This window comes from Peromyscus maniculatus, chromosome X (assembly GCF_049852395.1).
Source record: "Peromyscus maniculatus bairdii isolate BWxNUB_F1_BW_parent chromosome X, HU_Pman_BW_mat_3.1, whole genome shotgun sequence".
Lineage (NCBI taxonomy): Eukaryota > Metazoa > Chordata > Mammalia > Rodentia > Cricetidae > Peromyscus > Peromyscus maniculatus.
Genome location: NC_134875.1, coordinates 94,829,736 through 94,843,198, shown reverse-complemented (window position 1 = coordinate 94,843,198; position 13,463 = coordinate 94,829,736). Strand labels below are relative to the sequence as shown.

General features: G+C 32.7%; 1 long non-coding RNA gene across 1 annotated transcript in view; it reads left to right on the top strand.

Moving 5' to 3' along the window:
• The window catches only part of LOC143270670 (uncharacterized), a 37,603-nt gene extending 33,875 nt beyond the window's left edge, over nucleotides 1–3,728 (top strand). The window contains exon 3 of the long non-coding RNA XR_013047914.1: nucleotides 3,178–3,728. This is a non-coding gene — a long non-coding RNA (uncharacterized LOC143270670). The remainder of the gene's footprint in view (nucleotides 1–3,177) is intronic.
• Nucleotides 3,729–13,463: the final 9,735 nt, after the last annotated feature.

Below are 13,463 nucleotides of genomic sequence, written 5' to 3'. Positions count from 1 at the left end.
TCCTGGGGTTTTTCTATGTAGGGGACTTTTAATTACTGTTTCAAATTCATCGCTTGCAATTAGGGTTTTTTTTTTTTAACCTATCTATATTTCTTGGCTGTAGCTTAGGTAGGTCATATTTATGCATATTTTCTAAATTTTCTTGGTTTGGGGAATGTAAGTTTTCTAATATCCTTTAATGATCGTGATCTGAGTCTTTTTCTTCTTAAAATTCATGAATATGCGTCTTCTCTGTCTTTCTTATTTGTTAATCTGTGGAGTATCAATCTTGTTAATGGTTTTGAAGAATGAACACTGCTTTGTGATTGTTTGTATCATTCTTTATTCCCTTTCTTTAGTTTCTAGTTTGATATTTATTATTCTTTGTTGTCTACTTGTTTTATATTTTCTTGGTTGTCTAGATCCTTTAGTTAAACATTTAGATAATATGTTTTATTTAAAAGAGCACTTATATCTACAAATTGGTATCTTAGGTCTTCCCTTCTCCCTTGTCTTAGAGGAACTAGTATGCTGTGGTATCTTTTTTGTTTGTTTCTAGGAATGTTGAAATGTCCTTTTTTATTTTTATCAATGACTGTATTGTTCATTCAAAAGTATATTATACAGGCCAGACAGGTTATATTTAGAAACATATATATAATATATATATAACATATATTATACATAATATGATATATAATATTACAATATATTATGTATTATATATAAATATAATCTATAATATATTATTATGAATATATTATATGTATTACATGCATAACAGTTAATGAAAAAGAGGACATGAATTTGAAAAAGTAAAGAGGAATATAATGGGAGGTTTGGAGGGAGGAAAGGGAAGAGAGAAATGATACAATTATATTTTAATCTTAAAAATAAAAGAAAAAAGTAAGGTGGAAAAATCTGTATCAATATATGTAGTCCCAGAATTATACATGACTAAAATAAAAAAAAATGTGTTAAGTGTCCAAGCATATATGTACTTTTTGAAGGTTCTTGTGCTTTTGATTTCTGTTTTTTTTTTCACTGTGGTCTGATAGGATAAAATTAAGAATTACCTTAATTTTGTTGTATGTGTTACAGCTTGTTTTGTGGTATATGATGTGACAATGATAAGGTCTTCACTATTTACAGGGCATCACTGTGTAATTAATTGGTGATTAGGATTCACAGACTGTTTTCTGCAAAAAATGTGATCACAATATGGTGTACTTTGATTATAGTCCCTGTTCTATATACAAATTTAACTCTAAGTAGAAGTTTAATATTATGTTATAATACATAATGATATTTTAAATGATTAATGATGTAAACTTTTAGTCTTTCTGCACATTAGTCAAAGAAACATGTTAGCATTAGACATTTAAATGTGCATTTTAAATTGTACTTGTCTTTTATAAACAGTAATTTTATTTCTTTGCCTAAACTGGGTAAGAGTATTTAAAAATTTACTTAAAGCATTTTTATGGAATCAGTATCTTTAATCTTTAAATATGAGATTTTACATAGAAATATTCAGATAGCTCTTATACATGTGCTCATAATACATTAATGATATTACTGATGAAACAAGAAGTAAATAATTTATATCAAATACAATTCATATAAATCTATCACTCATATTAATGGATATATTAGTGTATATGTTTTCATACAAACATTTGCCTGGCTAGTTATAGTTATATCTAGGAGGAGATATGATCTGTTTTGGAAATTGCCCTTGGAGTAAATGATAATTTCATAGAAAACACTTAAGTAAAATTATAGAAGTGTTATGAAAACTGAAAATGAGATAAATGAAAGACACAATGAAGGAAATATTAACAAATTTTGAGGGGAAAATTAATTAATTAATTTAATTCCACTTTTAAAAGTTGATCTTTCATTAGTAATGAGTTTAATAAGCTGTTATCCCAAAGAGTTATTTTCATTTTTTTCTGTAAATAAAATTCTGACATGCTAGTATATTTTTATATAGCATAATATAGCAGGTTTATAACACTTTTATGTTTGTTTTCTTAAAGTATAGTAATGACTCCTTTATATCTACTTTATATGAACTCCCTGTGATTTATACTTTTTTCTATATCATCCTACTCTGATAGTTTCAAATTTTATTTAAATATTTGAAAGAGATTATGTTTTCTTTGTATCTTTCAAAATCATTAGGAATTTTTATTCTTGGGATTTTCTTTTTTTTAATAAATGTATTTATTTATTTATTTATTTATTTATTTATTTATTTATTTATTTATTTATTTATTTTATATCCTGGCCACAGTTTCCCCTCGCTCCTCTCCTCCCAGAGGCAGAAATCCATGTGTTCAAGGATACAGCCAAGCATGGTGACTCATCATGCCTTTAATCCCAGAAAGCAAGCCTTTAATCCCAGGGAGTGGTGGTAGAAAACAGAAAGGTATATAAGGCATGAGGACCAGAAACTAGAAGCATTTGGCTGGTTAAGCTTTCAGGCTTTCTAGCAGCAGTTCAGCTGAGATCCATTTGGATGAGGACTCAGAAGCTTCCGGTCTGAGGAAACAGGATCAGCTGAGAAGTTGGCCAGGTGAGGTTAGCTGTGACTTGTTCTGTTTCTCTGACCTGGTACAGACCCATGTAGGCCCTGTGTTTGCTACTTCAGTCTGTGAGTTCGTATGCACCTCAGTTAGTTGATTCAGAGGGCTTCATTCTCTTGGTGTTCACACTTTTGGTTCTTATACTCTTTCTGCTTCCTCTTCCTCAGGATTCCCTGAGCTTTAATGGGAGAGATTTGATAGAGACAAACAATTTAGACTCTTTTTCCAGATGTCTAGCTATGGGTCTCTGCATCATTTCCCATCTGCTTCAGGAAATAGCCTCTCTGATGGTGACTAGATAAAGCCCTAATATTTAAGTATATGAATATCATTACATGTCACTATATTGATACATTTGTTTTCTATTTAGCAGTAGTATTTGGTTTTGCCCTAGGTTTCTGGACTGTCTAGTCTCTGGTTCTTGGTTACCCAAGCAGTGTCAGGTATGGGTTCCTTCTTGTGGGGTGAGCCTTAAGTCAGATCAGACACTGGTTGGTTACTCCCAGAAGTTCTATTCCATTATTGCCCTAGCCTATTTTGCAGGCAGGAAAGAATGTAGGTCAAAGGATTTGTGACTGGGTTGGTTTCTACCTTTTTCTTTCCATAGCCTGAAGAATACCTTCCTGCACCAAAGAAACTTAGACTTTAGGAAGAAGGCTCCAGCTGTACTTCTCCATAGACAAAGACTTCTTTTTTCAAATCAGACAGAACTTCAGTAAATAAATAAGGTACCTTCACAGCCTTTTGCATGCATCAGTCTATTACTGAGCTATTACCGAGGCCTTGTGATATATTATTTCTTTCAAGTTGAGAATTTGAAAATATTTTTAGATTGCTACTTCTTTATACTTTGAATAGATATCAAATATGTATCGCTAAATATTAAATTTTTAATATAGTCTTTGGAAATATATATTTTCATTTAAGTAAATAAAAGGACAATTTATTAGGTGGTAATAAGAAATACTGCATTGTGATAAATGAAATGCCTTAATATTTTCTCTTAAAATAAACTTAGCTGTACATATTATATGAAATCTAAATAGCAAAGCCACAATTACAAGTAGAACACCAAAATTATTTCTTGAATTTGTGTTAGTAGTAACTTTATGAGAAAATGTTTATGGACAAATTAATGTCTATTTTTTTTTTTGATTTTTTTTTGAGACAGGGTTTCTCTGTGTAGCTTTGTGCCTTTCCTGGGACTCACTTGGTAGCCCAGGCTGGCCTCGAACTCACAGAGATCTGCCTGGCTCTGCCTCCCGAGTGCTGGGACTAAAGGCGTGTGCCACCACCGCCCGACAAATGTCTATTTTTTATTAAGAATTTTTTTTTTATTTTACACACCAACCAGAGATCCCCCAGCCTTCCCCCAAATCAACCCCCTTCACTCCCCCAAGAAGGCAAGGCCTCCCAGGGGGAGGTGCATCCAGTAGAAGCAAATTCAAGTCCTTCCCCTTGCCTCAAGGCTGTAAGAGGTGTCCCATCATAGGTAGTGGGCTCCAAAAAGCCCCCTCTTGTACTAGGGATGGATTCTGATTCTTCTGCCAGAGGCCCCCAAGCAAATCAAGCTACACAATTGTCTCCCCATGCAGAGGGTCTAGTCCAGTCCCATGAAGACTCCACAGCCATTGATCCAACTTTCATGAGTTCCCACTGGTTTGGTTTGGTCGTCTCTGCAGGTTCTCCCATCATGATCCTGATGCACTTGCTCATAGAATCCCTCTTTTCTCTCCAACTGGACTTCTGGGGCTCTCTGCCTGGTGTTTGGCTGTGAATCATTGCATCTGCCTCCATCAATCATTGGAGAAAAGCTCTGTGATGACAGGGTATTCACCAATCTGATCACTGGGGCAAGCCAGTTCAGTTCAGGCACCCTCTCCACTATTTCTAGTAGTCTAAGCTGGGGTCATCCTTGGGGGTTCCTGGCAATTTCCCTAGCAATAGGTTTCTCTCTATCCCCATGATATCTCCCTTCATCATAGTATCTTTCTCATTGCTTTGCAATTCCATCCCTGTTCCAGCTCAACCATACCATTCCCTTATGTTCTCATCTCCCACCCCTTACCCTCCATTGCCCACCTGTCATCCCCAGTTTACTCATGGAGTTCTCATCTATTTCCCCTTCCCAGGGTGATCCATGTGTCCATGTATCTGTCTTTGTGTCTTCCTTGTTAGCTAGCTTCTCTAGAGTAGTGGGTTGTTGTCTGGTTATCCTTTGCTTTACATCTAGTATGCACTTATGAGTGGGTACAGCCACTTTGGAAATAAGTGTGGTGGTTTCACAGAAAATTGAGAATCAATCTTCCTCAAGACCCAGCTATACCACTCTTGGGCATATACCCAAGGAATACTCAATCATACCATAAGGACACATGCTCAACTTTGTTCATAACAGCATTGTTGTAATAGCCAGAACCTGGAAATAACCTATATGCCCCTCAACTGAAGAATAGATAAAGAAAATATGGTACATATACACAATGGATTATTACTCAGCAGAGAAAAACAATGATACCATGAAATTTGCAGGCAAATGGAAGGAACTAGAAAACATCATCCTGAGTGAGGTAATCCAGACTCAGAAGGACAAATTAAAGTCTTGATAAAAATATAAATATAAAAATTCTCATCAATAGAAAAATATTTTCAATATAATTTGGTTGAATCATGAAGAAAATAATTTTCCTTATTTAAAATTCTTTAGATATGAAATTATGTGAAAATATGATGTAATATATAATAAAATATCTTGTATTATAGACGAATTTCTAAACAGTCTTATTAAATAAGAAACACAGAGCCAAATACAGGGATAATAGCCGAAGAGATCAGAGAAATAGTGAATAGCCATGACTAGCTTTAGAAAGCTTGATTGCATTTTGGTTATCTTACACTCTAGGCATTCTCCTACAGAAATTTTAATGCAGAGGGAAGATATTATATTGTAATGGATATTTCTACCAAATAAGAATAAAAAAATTAAAAACTTATGTGGAAAAAAACCTCTGACTTAATTTTAAAAGGAAAATTGAGACTTTATTAATTAGCAGGAATAGATCCAGCAGAAATTGTTGTACCTTTAACCAAAGAGGACATTAAAAAATTATGGACAGAAAGTGAACCTTGGTAATGAGCTTGCAGTAATTTTGGGGAGAGATTAATAGCAGATATCCCAAAAGCTATATAATTGAACTTAAAAAGAGAGCTGATTAGAAACACCCATATTGGAGTTAGAACATTTTATACAGATACAAACAAACAAGGAAAGGCAGGTTAAAAATCAGAAAATTTAAGTAAAATGGTTCAAAGTCCCTATAATTTGGTCCAAAAATCAGAATTGTATGCTATTCTGTTGGTATTAATGGATTTTTCAGAACCTCTCAACATAGTAACTGACTCTCAGTATTCTGAAAGAGTGGTATTACATATCAAGACTGCAAAATTTATCCCTAATGAGTCAGAATTAACTTCACTATTTATTCAGTTACAAGATATAATCAGGAATAGGAGTCATCCTTTATATATAACTCACATCTGATCTCATACTGGTCTGCCAAGCCCTCTAGCACAAGGTAATGATGAGATTGATAAATTATTGATAGAAAATGTGCTGGAGGCCTCACAATTTCATAAAAAAATCATGTCAATGGTAAAAGTTTAAAAAAGGATTTTCCCATAACCTGGCAACAAGCCAAGGAAATGTCCTACTTATTCCTTTTACAGTCAGACTCCATTACAGGCAGGATGTAACCCAAAGGGTACTCAGAGGAATGAAATCAGGCAGATGGTGTGTTTCACTTTGCAGAATATGGAAAACTGAAATATGTACACCATACCATTGATACTTATTCAGGATTTCAATGGGCAAATGCTTTGAGTTCTGAAAAAACTGATTTACTAGAAGTTATGGCCATCATAGGTATACCTGCGCAAATTAAAACTGACTGTGCTCCCACATATATCTCTGGTAAAATGAAACAGTTTTTTTGCTTATTACAATATAAAGCATATTCCAGGTATACCAGATAATCCTACAGGCCAAGCAGTTACAAAAATATCAAACAGAACTCTAAAGGATATGCTAAAGAAACAGAAAGGGGTAACAGCTCCCCCCCCCGAAATAGATTGCATAATGATCTATTAAGTTTGAATTTTCTCAGTGCTAATGAGAAAGGAACAACAGCTGCAGAGAGATATTGGATAATAGAAAAAAAAAACTATAGAATTAAATCAGCCTATATACTTTAAGGATGTGCTGACCTCAGAATGGAAACCAGGATATGTATTACATTGGGGACGAAGTTTTGCTTTTGTTTCTACAGGAGAAGATAAGCTGTGGATACCATCGAAATTGATAAGGGTTTGATTTGAACAAGAGAGACCTCTTAATTAGAAGAGGTGATAGTTCATCAACCAGAATTACCATCCAATTTAAACTAACTTACACCATTAACAAATGCCATTTCATTTAATCAGATATAAGTTGCCAAAATAGAACCCCCCAAAGTTAGTCTTGGGGAAAGGTTTTGTTTTGTCTTTCAGGAGAATGAAGGCTATGGAATCCAAAGAATACTGGACAAATGTGACATCTGAAGAAAAAGGACAAATCATCTAGGAAAAAATGACCCAAGAAAAAGAGTAAATTGGTCTATTGGTATATCATCTATAAAATTTCATATCTTCCTGAGTATTTGTTTCTGCTCTTCTCTGAAGACACTTAACACAAATTGTCTTTTTGTAGTCCCATTTCAATTAAAAATTAAGGCTGGCTTTGGACTTGGAGAATGGTTCTCTCCTTTTTGAAATCCAAGCATGTTGTTAAAAGGAAAATGCAAAATCTCTGTATCATGCCAGATAAAAGAACCATCTTCTGATATGTGACAGAAGAAAACAAAAAAGTTAAGGGACTATTCTATTGCTACTAATCTCAATTCTTTGATTCTATTTTGATAATTATATCAAAATTTGTAAGATTAATAGATATATATTTTAAACTTTTGTTATGATATTAATGGTCATATAAAGTACTAATTCTAGAAAAAAAAGGCTTCAATTAGCTGCCTATACATGTTCGAATCTCTTATCAGTTTTCTGCAGGGAATAACGACCAGGCCTAACATGAAATTTGAAGTCTCCAGAAAGATGATGGGACCCCACAACAATGATTCCACATGGACAATAATAATACCACTAAGCTGACAAACATCACCCACAAATCAGCTTTGTACTACTAACTGCTCAGAACAATTTCAAGATGGCTAGCTGAGATGATCTAGTTTCACAGACTACTTAAACAAAGACTTGAGATAAGCCCTGAACTTTGGCATTATGCAGAGACTGGACAACAAAGGATACAGCTATCTTTACCTAGAACTTGACAATTAACCCAAAATTTTTCTTTTCAGAATCCCCTAAAGATGCCTTCACCCACAAATAGCAGGAAGCAATTTTAAGAACATGATGCCCTGGGGGCTGGAGAGATGGCTCAGAGGTTAAGAGCACTGACTGCTCTTCCAGAGGTCCTGAGTTCAATTCCCAGCAACCACATGGTGGCTCACAACCATCTGCAATGAGATCTGGTGCCCTCTTCTGGCCTGCAATCATACATGCTGTATACATAATAAATAAATAAATCTTAAAAAAAACAAAAAAAAACAAAAAAAAACACGATGCCCACATTTCCAAAGAGGTGGTGTGGGGTGGGTGGTTTTTGGTCTTTCAGTGGTCTTGGGTTTGGGATAATTTTTATTGTTTAGAAGGGTTGGTTACAAGTTGTTGTTGTTAATGGTTCGGAAAATGGCTAAGTAAAGGAGATTAGATTTAAGGTTCTTGTATGAAAAAAAGAGATATATAGAAATGACAGACTAGAGGATAGATTATTGAATCTACTCTGAAATGAAAAGAGAAGACATAGATATGATATAGATAAAAAGGTAGATTATTGAATCTACTTTTAAAAGACAATTACTAGTTTTAAATACTTTACAATGGATTAGGTTTTTATAGTGTACAAATTATGTATATTGAGATTGATATTATTAGAAAATGCTATATGTATATTTCTAATCTTGTCCAGGATATTGTACTTACACAGTTCATTTAACAATGTAATGAAATTTGCTAATCCTTGAATGTTATTATTACCAACTATTAGGATATAAACAAATGAAAGTTAGTAGTTAGACATTACAATCAAACTTGTAGTCATATTAGATATGTTTATAAGGCTAAGCAGTGATATATTTTAGATAGACAGGTCATCTTCAAACCCTTCAGAGATCTACAGAATATGACATTTAAAATGTTTTAATAACTTAGAATTTTTTTTCTTTTTTTATGACTATGAGACATATTGGCTCCTAGCAGCACCAATCTACTTCAGAGAAGATATGGGCATTGAAGAAACTGCATATGGAGTTAACTTTCATTGTGGCAAAAGTTAGCAACTAGGCAAAAAAGTGCCCTCATATCGACTACTGACATTATGCTTTCCAAAATGGACAGACAAGACACAAAATAAAAGACTACCAATTCTTACCAAAACAAGTATGGTTGTGGCTTTAGCAACAGGCATCCTCTGGGACTAGAACAGTATGGCACCATTTCTGAAGTGGCCTTTGCAATCCAGAAAAGGTACACTGCCCCTTTCTTTGAAGGCAACTTTACAGGCAATGTACAAATGGCTTCTGGTGTGCAATGGAACAGTAGCTGAAACAGTTATTCTTGAATGAACAACTAGGCTGACAGAGTCTAACCTCTCAATGGTAGACTGGCATTTAATAAAACAGATGAAGCCACCCACAAGCTGAGAAGAATGAGATTCAGGGAAGAATGGGATGCTGAAATGAAGCCACCCACAAGCCAAGAAGAATGGACAGCCAGATTCTAAAAACATCAGCAATTTCCAGAATTTAAAATCTTGAATCATGGTAGGACACTGTTGGAATTCAGGTTTATCTGGTACATTCAGTTTGACCACTGAATGGTCAAACTGTAGGCCTTGTGTACATCCTACTTCACAAATGAGTCTGTCACATATGCTAAGCCTGCCCCCACATTGCAGAGAAACCTCAGGTGGCTGTTCAGGTAGCTGGTCATTTCTGTCAACTCATATTTTTTTGGAAGCCACTTGCTTGCACTTCCTGTTTTATTAAGTAATATTATTTCCTTGTGGGGTCTTTGATGTAGCTGAAGACTAGATAGTTATAATTACCTTAGTTATGATAAAAGATAAGTTGGATATGAAACCTTAGACTCACAAATACAGGATAGATAGGATGTCTACTTTAATTTTGCCATATAAAAATAGACTAGATATTATAACTGTAATTCTTGCTTGATAATTGTTTTGTTATATGTAATTTTACTATGTTAAAGTTAAAACCTTCCTTTTTGAAAAAAAAGGGGGGAAGTGCTGGGGATGTCTTTCTGTATGCTGTGAATGTGTGTTGCTCTTATTTGGTTGATAAAAAAAAGCTGATTGTCCAGTATCCAAGCAGGAAGTATAGTATAGGTGGGATAAACAGGAGAATTCTGGGAACAGGAAGTCTGAGTCAGGAGTCGTCAGCCAGACACAGAGGAAGCAAGATGTGAAGGCAGAACTGAGAAAAGGTACCAAGCCATGTGGCTAAGCACAAATATGAATTATGGGTTACTTTAAATATAACAGCTAGGCAGTGGTAGGCCTGAGCTAATGGCCAAGCAGTTTTAATTATTATATTCCTCTATGTGTTTGCTTGGGTCCAAGCAGCTGCAGGACTGGTAGATAAGAGAGATTTGTCCTGATCATGTGCCAGGTGGGACATAGGAAAACTTCAGCTACATTATATATTTCATAAATCATATATGCTATCAATTAGGAGATAAAAATGTGAATATTCATTATAAGTTGGGTATATTTATAGTATATAATTTAAGGTAACAAGTGTTTATTAAAGTAGCTAAGATTAATATCTAAGGATTTGGACACTCAAGTAAATATGAATGATCTTCTAACAAAATAATCATTAAAATGAAGCAAGTGTATACAAAAAAGGAAAAATGCAATCAACTAGAAATTAATGTACTATGTAAATATCATTAAATAAAAACATTCTGTGTTTTACGTACTTAGAAGTTTATTTTTCCTGTATATTAGAAATTAGTATTATTTTCTTTGAACAAAGTTGCTTTTCTACTGGTAAACAATTATCTTTTTATGTTATTTGTCTAAGCTGTTAAATGATTGTAAGACAAATGGTTAAAACTGTAAAATATTTTATATGATGTCCAGTCCATTAAAATAATGAATTTTATGTAATTTTACATGCAAAAAATTTAATTTGTGAGGACACCACAGTCATAATGAAAATAAAAAGTAAATAAAGTATACTTCATATGTATGCACTATTATACAAATTTTCTTTTATCCTATTCTTTCAACACTGAGGACATAGCATGTTTGATGTGCAGTGTCATCATTTGGGTTGGTTTTTGATCTCCTGTTACATTGACCTTGAACTTATTTTGTTGCCTCTGCAGTGGCAGGAGATCTGTAATCTTGGTTTGTGGTATAAAGTCTTAGATAAAACTTTCTACCTAGAATTCTGAGGTCTGTATCATGAATCTATGACTGAAAAGCTAATACCAATTTATATTTTACATAGATATAACTGAGGTCCAGTCTTCTAAAATTTGCTTCCTGGATATTTGGAACTTTCATATACTGTGTTTAATGCCTTTCAGCTTTCATGACTTTCTCGGTAGGATGGTTGTGTATAAATTGTTACTTTGTCACTTAATGAAAGCAGATAATTCCCCATAGTCTGTTTATGGAATATGTTTCTGCTTCATTTGTTTCTCTTAAAATCAGCTCATCTCCAGGTTGCATCAGTAAGATGCAATTTATAGTATTAATATACCCAAGCACTAGAACTTGACTGTCATTATTTGTTTAATGTGATATAAATATGAGTCCTTACTTCCAAAAATGTGTCAGGTATGGATTAAGTGGTAGAATTACATTGTTGCAATGCAGTTCAGTGCACAGCAATGGAGTAGATACTGAGTGTGTTATAGATGACATGGATCTTAGTATTTGTTCTATAGTGACAGTAACCGGAAGCACACCTGCACTGTTCTCTATTATGTTCTCTCATGGCTTCAGTGGTACTCATCTGAATCCTACAGTCTATTCCTAGGTGGAACTTCACACAAGCTGAATTGTATCTACCCCTCTTTCCTGTAGACATTTTTGCTATATGTCAGTTAAATGCTGTATTAATACTTAATTGTAAGCTATTAATTATACTTGTCTCATAATTACAAAACTTAAACACAAATATTAATCATAAACTCAACTGTAAGAAGACATTCTCTAGATGCAGGTTTCTAGCTTGAATGTGTCCTCTCCATCATTGAGAAGATGGTGGGACATTTATTTGTAATTCTCTGTGGTTTGTATTTGAAACACAACCATCATTTAATTATGTTTTCTATGTATACCTAACTCTCTCATTCTGATAAATAAAGTCAGGGCCTAGTATATGCTAGGTAATCATCCACTGTTGAGCTACAATCTATACTCTGCATTGAATCTTTACATCTTAAAAGTATAGAGCTGGTATAAGTTTACTAATTGATACTCCTCATACTTACAGTAGATAATAAATATGAATTATCAATATAATTTATAATTTTAGTAGCACTCTTGAAAATGCAAATATTTGCATTTAAGTATATGGGCAAGATACCATAAAATTTCAGAAAATAAAAGTATTACACAGTAAAAAATTAAATGCCAAATATTTCCTGATTAATGTAAATATAAATTTACATATTATATATAAACTAAATATTCAAGTTCATATGTATAAGCAATACACTAGAATTTTTTCCTCCTTTTCTGTTAATAACAACTTCATGAGAAAATATATAACAGATTAAGAGTACACAAATTAATGCAGTAATGCTCCCACTTTAGAAAAATACTTTATGTATGCTGTAATTAATGTATAACATATTTTCTTCATTTAAAACATGCTTTAGAGGCAAATTGATTTATATATGCATCCAACATAAATATATAAATTAAAATATATATTTAATGGTCTATGAAACATAAATGATAACAAAATAGAAAGTATAAATATATAATACAAATTTGCAAATATTTAGGATGTAACTGAAAATAATAAATGCTTATGAAAGTAGATGTTATATCTAAGGATTTTTGTATTCAGGAAAACATAAATGATAATCTCTTAAGAAAACCATTATTAAAATGAACCAAAGATACACCCAAAAGAAGTAAAATATAATGAATTAGCAACTAATACAATCAGTATTATAAATGCTATTAAATCATTAAAATCAATACCATATTTAATTTTCACGGAGATTATGAAGGGAATATAATAAAGTATGGTCCTATGTATTTGAAATATTATTTTAGCAAATTTAAATATTTTTATTTTGCTAAATTATAATTGTTATTTTTATGACAGAATATGCTTGATCTTACAAAACAGTTTTACAAAGGAATGTATTTATGATGAATGCTACATAAATTTTGCACAAAAATGTTTGAAGTACTTATTAAATGTACCACAAATGTGAAAATAAAAAAACAATAATTTTATACTTTATTTCATATATGCATAAGTATATGATTGTTGTACATATATAATTATTACATATCTTGTTGTACATATATAATTATTACATATCTCCTTATAAGAACACTACAGTGTATAAACACTGTTTAAATTAATTTTCAAATTATTAACTTGGTTTTTATTCCAAATTTGCATAGCAAATTGATAGTCATTAAGAATTAAAAATGGAAGGAAACACTGAAAGAATAACATGTAATTAATTTGTTCATTTTAATTTCTTCTGTTTAGAAAATTA